Here is a 10,000-nt window from a genome sequence, read left to right on the forward strand (position 1 = left end):
CCTGCCACACTCAACACCTGCCACACTCAACACCTGCCACACTCACACCTGCCACACTCACACCTGCCACACTCAACACCTGTCACACTCACACCTGTCACATTCAACACCTGTCACACTCACACCTGTCACACTCAACACCTGTCACACTCACACCTGCCACACTCACACCTGTCACACTCAACACCTGTTACACTCACACCTGCCACACTCACACCTGCCACACTAAACACCTGTCACACTCACACCTGTCACACTCACACCTGCCACACTCACACCTGCCACACTCACACCTGTCACACTCAACACCTGTCACACTCAACACCTGTCACATTCACACCTGTCATACTCACACCTGTCACACTCACACCTGCCACACTCACACCTGCCACACTCAACACCTGTTATACTCACACCTGTCACACTCACACCTGTCACTCACACCTGTCACACTCACACCTGTCACTCACACCTGTCACACTCACACCTGCCACACTCAACACCTGTCACACTCACACCTGCCACACTCAACACCTGCCACACTCCGCCTGTCACACTCACACCTGCCACACTCACACTTGTCACACTCAACACCTGCCACACTCAACACCTGCCACACTCACACCTGTCACACTCACACTTGTCACACTCAACACCTGCCACACTCAACACCTGCCACACTCACACCTGTCACACTTACACCTACCACAATCACACCTGCCACATTCACACCTGCCACATTCACACCTGCCACACTCACACCTGCCACACTCACACCTGCCACACTCACACCTGCCACACTCACACCTGCCACACTCAACACCTGCCACACTCACACCTGTCACACTCACACCTGTCACACTCAACACCTGCCACACTCAACACCTGCCACACTCAACACCTGCCACTCTCAACACCTGCCACACTCAACACCTGCCGCACTCAACACCTGCCACACTCAACACCTGTCACACTCACACCTGTCACACTCAACACCTGCCACACGTAACACCTGCCACACTCAACACTTGCCACACTCAACACCTGCCACACTCAACACCTGTCACACTCACCACCTGCCACACTCACACCTGCCACACTCAACACCTGCCACACTCACACCTGTTACACTCACACCTGCCACACTCAACACCTGCCACACTCACACCTGCCACACTCACACCTGCCACACTCAACACCTGCCACACTCAACACCTGCCACACTCGCACCTGCCACACTCACACCTGCCACATTCACACCTGTCACACTCAACACCTGCCACACTCACACCTGTCACACTCAACACCTGCCACACTCACACCTGCCACACTCACACCTGACACACTCAACACCTGCCACACTCAACACCTGCCACACTCAACACCTGCCACACTCAACACCTGCCACACTCACACCTGCCACATTCACACCTGTCACACTCACACTTGCCACACTCACACCTGCCACACTCAACACCTGCCACACTCACACCTGCCACACTCAACACCTGCCACACTCAACACCTGCCACACTCAACACCTGCCACACTCAACACCTGCCATACCTGAACCTTTCCTGACGTACAAGCGACCTCTACCCGCCATTAACACCGCACTAACCACCCTTCACGGCACTATATGCACATCAACAACTAACAAGCAGTAACACTGCAGTTATACAATACCCAGGTAACGAGGATCCTACAACAGGGGGTACACACTGATCTCAGGCGCCCCCCCCCCCACTCCTCCCACCCCCAACACCCCCCCCCCTTCATTAGTCCATATTGGGCAACGCTGCAAGTTCTTCTCCTCCTGCAACATCAGGCCACACTGGATCACTCTTGAGTATGTCCTAAAACTAAACAGTAGTGTAATCGCTTTTGTGTAGGAATTGCACACATTCAACCGTGTTGCAAGCTTTTGTTTCTTTGGTACTGGTAATATTTTCCCCCCCTCACTGCTTATGCCTCCAAAAGTACATAAAATAGCTATATTAATCCCCTCCCCCCCCCCACACACACACAAACTATGCTATTGTGACTGGGGACAGGTTGTGACTTTATGGTTGGGTTGGGTGGTTCATCAGAGACCTCAAAATCGTGGGATTTCTGATGGGGTCTGGCTCTACCACGTCCCCCGTCCCCGTTATCTTTGCCTTTGGGACAGTAGGAAGACCAAGGCGCACTAAAACGCCAGTTGGTAAACAACATTTACTCTCCAGGAACAAAAGTTGTGATGCACATCATCGGTAACAAGTTGGCTGTCTTCAGTTCCAGTAAGATTGATCAATTGAATATTGAGCGGTTGTATATCATTGTGTGTATCTTGTTCAACGCCTCGACGGGTTGTTCAATACCTCGACGGCTTGTTCAATGCCTCGACGGCTTGTTCAATACCTCGACGGCTTGTTCAACGCCTCGACGGCTTGTTCAAAGCCTCGACGACTTGTTCAACGCCTCAATGGCTTGTCCAACGCCTCGACGGCTTGTCCAACGCCTCGACGGCTTGTCCAACGCCTCGACGGCTTGTCCAACGCCTCGACGGCTTGTCCAACGCCTCGACGGCTTGTCCAACGCCTCGACGGCTTGTCCAACGCCTCGACGGCTTGTTCAAAGCCTCGACGACTTGTTCAACGCCTCGACGGCTTGTCCAACGCCTCGACGGCTTGTCCAACGCCTCGACGACCTCCTTCAGGGCCACAGAGGTATGTTGATCAGGTCCTGATTTACGTCCTCACTTCCTTTCCTGCCACAGTATTGTTTCGAAGTCAGTGTGGTCAAGTGGTTATCGCTCACTTAGTTGTGCTTGCGGGGGTTGAGCTTTGGCTCTTTGGTCCCGCCTCTGTCTGGGTGAGTATTCAGCGGCGTGTCAGTGTCAGCGGCTGGGAGTCTCTCGGTCGTCGGTTCGAGGCACCTCGGAGCTCATACTGATTTTCTCATTGTTTCTAATCATGTTGGCCAGTTGAATAGTCTCTCCTGTACCTTGTTATAGACCATCTTCAAATTTTACACACTCTTGATACATTCGAGTGTACCACACACTTCCTTCTTGTTGTTCTTTTTTGTAAGTCCGTCACCTTTTGTATTTATTGTACGTGTGTGTACTCACATATTTATGTCTGCAGGATCGAGCACTAGCTTTTGCACTTCCCGCTTTTTATTTTAGCCGCTCGTTGTCTAATGCAATGATTCCTGACCTATTTCCCTATCATACCTGTGTGTGTGTGTGTGTGTGTGTGTGTGTGTGTGTGTGTGTGTGTGTGTGTGTGTGTGTGTGTGTGTGTGTGTGTGTGTGTGTGTGTGTTTGTGTGTGTGTGTGTGTGTGTGTGATTACTTTATGGTGACCATACATAGAAATATTTATAAATATTTATAAATATATAAAGAAATATTTATAAGAAAGAATGCTGAAATTAAATGTCATTTTATAAGTATAATATTATGATCACAATTACACACTGCATTTATTATTGACATGGATAATAGTTTCTGAACGTGTGATTGTGATGAAGTCGACGCCATCTGTTGAGCGCACCTACCCCCATTTTCTGTTTCCCCAGTGGAAGGCTGTGATCTTACTGATCCCAGAGTAGTTTCTAACTAATTACATTTTTACTCCTCAGAAGTGATGTGGGTGGTATATCTTGGTCGACAGGAATCACTTCACCCAGAGGGGGAGACATCTCCCGTCACGCAGGGTGCAGACGCACCTCCACAGATCTCCAGTATCAGCTCTTGATACTGGTAATGGCTCAAAAGGGCCACCACTTACGGGCTATTCATGCCCGTGCCACCTTTTGGGTGGCTTAATCTTCATCAATCAATCAATCACTTCACCCAGGGCAGTCCTGAACCCAAGACGTGCTCCAGTGGGAACTGGTGGGCCGAGTCGCTAAAGACTGGGATTAGTCTATGATACTTAGTGAAGTATTGGTGATTGGACCGACGTATCCCGGGATGGCCAAGTTGACTTACGAGATGGAACTACTGTCCGTCTGTTAAAGCTTGTTATAAGCCTGTGTGTGGAAGTGTTTGGCTGGAGACCTCTGCCAGTGTGTTTGGGGGGGGGGGGGGCACCGTGGATTGTAAGCCTCTGTAACCCTATCCACCACCGCCAAAAGATGGGTATGGGGTGCATAATAAAGAAATGAATAATGGTAATATATAATAATAGACGCGATAAATCACCTAAACTATTGGGATCGTCTCAAAGCTCTCCAAATGTAGTCTCTGGAAAGGAGACGATCGAGATATCAAATAATATACACGTGGAAAAATACTGGAGGGCCAGGTCACGAATTTGCACAGTAAAATAACATTATACTGGAGTGAACGATATGAGAGGAAATTCCATTTACCTGGGCACTAGGAGACTCGAACCCTGGACCACACGCGTGTGAGGTCAAAGCTCTATCAACCGAGCTATTGAGAGGTCTTAATAAGGAAAAGTTGCCTTATTTTCTTTATTGGAAAGTTTCCTTTCCTTTCCTTATGGAAGGAAATGCAGAATAGAACCAGTGAAGAGCAGAGGTGCCATAGGCACAATCAGAGAACACTGTATAAACATCAGAGGTCCGCGGCTGTTCAACGTCCTCCCAGTGAGTATAAGAAATATTGCCGGAACAACCGTGGACATCTTCAAGAGAAAACTTGATAGTTTTCTTCAAGGAGTGCCAGACCAACCGGGCTGTGGTGGATATGTGGGCCTGCGGGCCTCTCCAAGCAACAGCCTAGTGGATCAAGCTCTCAGAAGTCAAGCCTGGCCTCGGACCGGGGCCAGTTTAATGTAATTAGATCTCCCTGTTGAATCACATTCCATGATTTGTACACAAGTTTCGCCTGGTTTTAAAGAATAAACTAATAAATGCCACTCAGGTGAACAGGATACTTGATATAAACAGGAAAGAACATATGGCAGCTTTACTTTAGCCATATAGGAGTTTACTTTACTCCTTGACCAGGATGCCTGGCCGAGGACCGGGCCGAGGACCGGGCCATGGGGACGCTAAGCCCCGAAACCATCTCAAGGTATGAACCTGCAGGATGATGACAACGGTCTTCCCGCTACGAACGTCCCATGGCAGAACTCTCAAGTTAGAATGACTCTACAAGTTCTCGCTCTCCCAGATGATACATTTGATCTGGAGAAGGATAAAAGTCTGATACCTGGTTGATGGGGTTCTGGGAGTTCTTCTACTCCCCAAGCCCGGCCCGAGGCCAGGCTCGACTTGTGAGAGTTTGGTCCATCAGGCTGTTGCTTGGAGCGGCCCGCAGGCCCACATACCCACCACAGCCCGGCTGATCCGGAACTTCTCTTAGAAAACCGTTCAGTTTTCTCTTGAAGATGTCCACGGTTGTTCCGGCAATATTTCTTATAGTCGCTGGGAGGACGTTGAACAACCGCGGACCTCTGATGTTTATACAGTGCTCTCTGATTGTGCCTATGGCACCTCTGCTCTTCACTGGTTCAATCTTGCATTTTCTTCCAAATTTTCATTTTCTTCCATTTTCTTCCTTCTGATATTTGAGCCTCTGGCAGAAACATCCCTCAGGACCTAGGGTGCCTCGTAGCCTGGTGGATAGCGCACAGGACTCGTAATTCTGTGGCGCGGGTTCGATTCCCGCACGAGGCAGAAACAAATGGGCAAAGTTTCTTTCACCCTGAATGCCCCTGTTACCTAGCAGTAAATAGGTACCTGGGAGTTAGTCAGCTGTCACGGGCTGCTTCCTGGGGGTGGAGGCCTGGTCGAGGACCGGGCCGCGGGGATACTAAAGCCCCGAAATCATCTCAAGATAACCTCAAGATAGGACATGTTAGATATTCTTAAATATTTTGAGGTGGCTGCAGGCTATAACCAGCCGCATAATACACTATCTGCCTTAGAGTCTTAGACAACACCTTGAGCAGAAAAAATCAAAATAGAACAATTTTCGCGGCAGCACCTCAGCTCACTTGATAAGCAGTTATAACACCCATAAGATGCAAGGAAACAATTTATCTTTGTTGGTGCATTTCATCTTCGCTTTGAAAGCACAGCGGTGCAATGTTCGAGTAGAGAACACTGACTTGCAGCACAGTTTACTGCACAGATCACTCCAGGTTCAGGCACGCTGACTCTTCCAGTAAATACCAGTTCTCCACCCGAGAGAGAGATATAATATATGCAGTTCTCTGGAAGATCCTGATGCTAACCAATCTGTCGCTGAAGATCACAAGATCACACGCTATCTGAACATTCCACGCCAAGCAGAGGAGAGTTGTCCTTCGAATTTCTGTAACACAAATGGACATACCATCCCTCCCTTACCCCCAAGCTGGCCAGGACCCGCCTCGTTATCCTACCATCCCCCAACATGGTAGATTAACGAGGCGGGTCCCCAATACGCGAACAAATCCACAAGGGCCGTGACGACGGTTCGAACTAGAGGATCCCTTAATCGACTGAGCTACGACATGGTTAAAAGAGCTCATTCGATTAAGGCTGCGTCTGGGATTCCCTCGGACGTAGGTTCGAATCCTCCTCACGGCCCTTGTGGATTTGTTCATTTGATGCATCATGCCATTGTGATTTCTGTGTGTAACTAATACGCGAGCTTTTAGGATTGGAGGAAAAAGGAACATTCTGACCAGATCGTTGTCGTTGAACTAAAACTATTTTTTTTTTGGGGGGGGGGGAGGTAGAAATAGCCTAAGCTACTCTATTCCTTTGTCCCTTGTCTCAATAAACATACTTCAACTTGAACCTGAACTCTGATTTATTCATGTTTGAAAAAAGAACAATGATGCAGGCGATGAGTCACAATAACGTGGCTGAAGAATGTTGACCAGACCACACACTAGAAGGTGAAGGGACGACGACGTTTCGGTCCGTCCTGGACCATTCTTAAGTCGATTGAGAATGGTCCAGGACGAACCGAAACGTCGCCGTCCCTTCACCTTCTAGTGTGTGGTCTGGTCAACGAAGAACAATGATCATTTAAGCAAAAATTACATCATGGGTTTTTGCAGAGTGCTTAAGGCCTGCTGTGTTTCTATCCTCGGCCATCACACATTATATACTTCTGTTCATTGTTTCGTAGAAATAATGACTTTATATTCACTAAGAATCTGGCCCATTAACTTTAGTTAATGACTCTTTCCAGTTTTAGTAAATCCTCACTTGTATTCTTGTGATGAAACAATAGGTTGCCATTAACAAACATGAGTTATATTTGTCTTTCATAAAAAATAATTTATATCTGAACTTTAAGATGGTAATCAAGTGTACGTGGAATTAGTTTATCAAACATTCTATATCTTATATTAGCAAACAAGTACATGCACAGTACATTTACTCCAGAATACTTGAACCTAAGCCTAATATACATATATATTATATTATATTTACATATATATCGATACTACGATCCAAAAAGTTATATGGATAAAAACTGGAGTGTTCCCCGTCACTTAAGTGTTGGGTGTACACCGTCATCCACCCCCGCCCCGCTCCCCGGGGGGGGGGGGGGGCGAGCATCCCCCAGCACCTTCCCGCACCCCGGGGGGTGAGAATCTCCCCCCGCCCCACCCCGAACCATCTACGTTCGCCATTTTAAGTCGGAGCACTCCCCACCCCGGCTATTTTTACCCCGTGTGTCATAACTCTGGGTGTTTATAGGCAGGTACCCCTCCGTGCATGACGGGCGGGGCACACACACACACGGCAAGTTACGGCGGTGTTTGCCCACCAGCAGGTGTGTGGGTGTGTGTGTGTAGGGGGCCCACCAGCAGGTGTGTGTGTAGGGGGCCCACCAGCAGGTGTGTGTGTAGGGGGCCCACCAGCAGGTGTGTGAGTGTGTGTGTAGGGGGCCCACCAGCAGGTGTGTAGGGGGCCCACCAGCAGGTGTGTGGGTGTGTGTGTAGGGGGTGTCTCCTAGTTCATGGGTACCTTGCAGCGCGGGCCAGGCTCGTCGCCCACACACCGCTACACCTTCATATAGCAACCATATATCCATCTATACTCACTGGGGATAACAAAAGTGATTATTAAATCGCCTGAAACACACACCTTAGTGTTCTCAATGAGCATCAGTATGGCTGTCCTCAGGCCTGTTCTATTGCTTATAATTATTTTATGTGTCATTTATGTATGGTCCCCAACCCTCTTTGTTATTACGGTGAAGGTTTTGTCACAGTTCTGGGTACTTAAAGCTCTGGCAATAGCCCTGGGTATTACAAAAGCTCTGGCAATAGCCCTGGGTATTACAAAAGCTCTGGCAATAGCCCTGGGTATTACAAAAGCTCTGGCAATAGCCCTGGGTATTACAAAAGCTCTGGCAATAGCCCTGGGTATTACAAAAGCTCTGGCAATAGCCCTGGGTATTACAAAAGCTCTGGCAATAGCCCTGGGTATTGCAAAAGCTCTGGCAATAGCCCTGGGTATTACAAAAGCTCTGGCAATAGCCCTGGGTATTACAAAAGCTCTGGCAATAGCCCTGGGTATTGCAAAAGCTCTGGCAATAGCCCTGGGTATTACAAAAGCTCTGGCAATAGCCCTGGGTATTGCAAAAGCTCTGGCAATAGCCCTGGGTATTACAAAAGCTCTGGCAATAGCCCTGGGTATTACAAAAGCTCTGGCAATAGCCCTGGGTATTACAAAAGCTCTGGCAATAGCCCTGGGTATTACAAAAGCTCTGGCAATAGCCCTGGGTATTGCAAAAGCTCTGGCAATAGCCCTGGGTATTACAAAAGCTCTGGCAATAGCCCTGGGTATTACAAAAGCTCTGGCAATAGCCCTGGGTATTGCAAAAGCTCTGGCAATAGCCCTGGGTATTACAAAAGCTCTGGCAATAGCCCTGGATATTGCAAAAGCTCTGGCAATAGCCCTGGGTATTACAAAAGCTCTGGCAATAGCCCTGGGTATTACAAAAGCTCTGGCAATAGCCCTGGGTATTGCAAAAGCTCTGGCAATAGCCCTGGGTATTACAAAAGCTCTGGCAATAGCCCTGGGTATTGCAAAAGCTCTGGCAATAGCCCTGGGTATTGCAAAAGCTCTGGCAATAGCCCTGGGTATTACAAAAGCTCTGGCAATAGCCCTGGGTATTACAAAAGCTCTGGCAATAGCCCTGGATATTACAAAAGCTCTGACAATAGCCCTGGGTATTACAAAAGCTCTGGCAATAGCCCTGGGTATTACAAAAGCTCTGGCAATAGCCCTGGGTATTACAAAAGCTCTTGCAAAAGCTCTGGCAATAGCCCTGGGTATTACAAAAGCTCTGGCAATAGCCCTGGGTATTACAAAAGCTCTGGCAATAGCCCTGGGTATTACAAAAGCTCTGGCAATAGCCCTGGGTATTACAAAAGCTCTGGCAATAGCCCTGGGTATTACAAAAGCTCTGGCAATAGCCCTGGGTATTACAAAAGCTCTGGCAATAGCCCTGGGTATTACAAAAGCTCTGGCAATAGCCCTGGGTATTACAAAAGCTCTGGCAATAGCCCTGGGTATTACAAAAGCTCTGGCAATAGCCCTGGATATTACAAAAGCTCTGGCAATAGCCCTGGGTATTACAAAAGCTCTGGCAATAGCCCTGGATATTACAAAAGCTCTGGCAATAGCCCTGGGTATTACAAAAGAGTTGCCATAACCTTGGTTTTAATCTTTTCGTAATGCAGTTAATTCTAGATTTCTACCAAATAGATTTATTGCTACCATTGTAGGTATTGAGCTTCGCTCCTCCCCTTCCCCACCTTCTCACATGCCGTGTTCCACCAGGCTGTTACCTCACCTACTCTTCCTCATCAGTGATCTTCACAACACATTTACTGCTGTCCATTTGTATGCCGATGGTTGCACTTTATACTCTTTTCAATTTCCGTTGCTGCAATTCCCTTAATAAACTCTTAGATGCCCCTTGTTGCAGACGAGGAGTCACAATAACGTGGCTGAAATATGCTGACCAAACCACACACTGGAAAGTGACGGGACGACGACGTTTCGGTCCGTCCTGGACCATTCTCA

This window comes from Procambarus clarkii, chromosome 22 (genome assembly GCF_040958095.1).
Source record: "Procambarus clarkii isolate CNS0578487 chromosome 22, FALCON_Pclarkii_2.0, whole genome shotgun sequence".
NCBI lineage: Eukaryota > Metazoa > Arthropoda > Malacostraca > Decapoda > Cambaridae > Procambarus > Procambarus clarkii.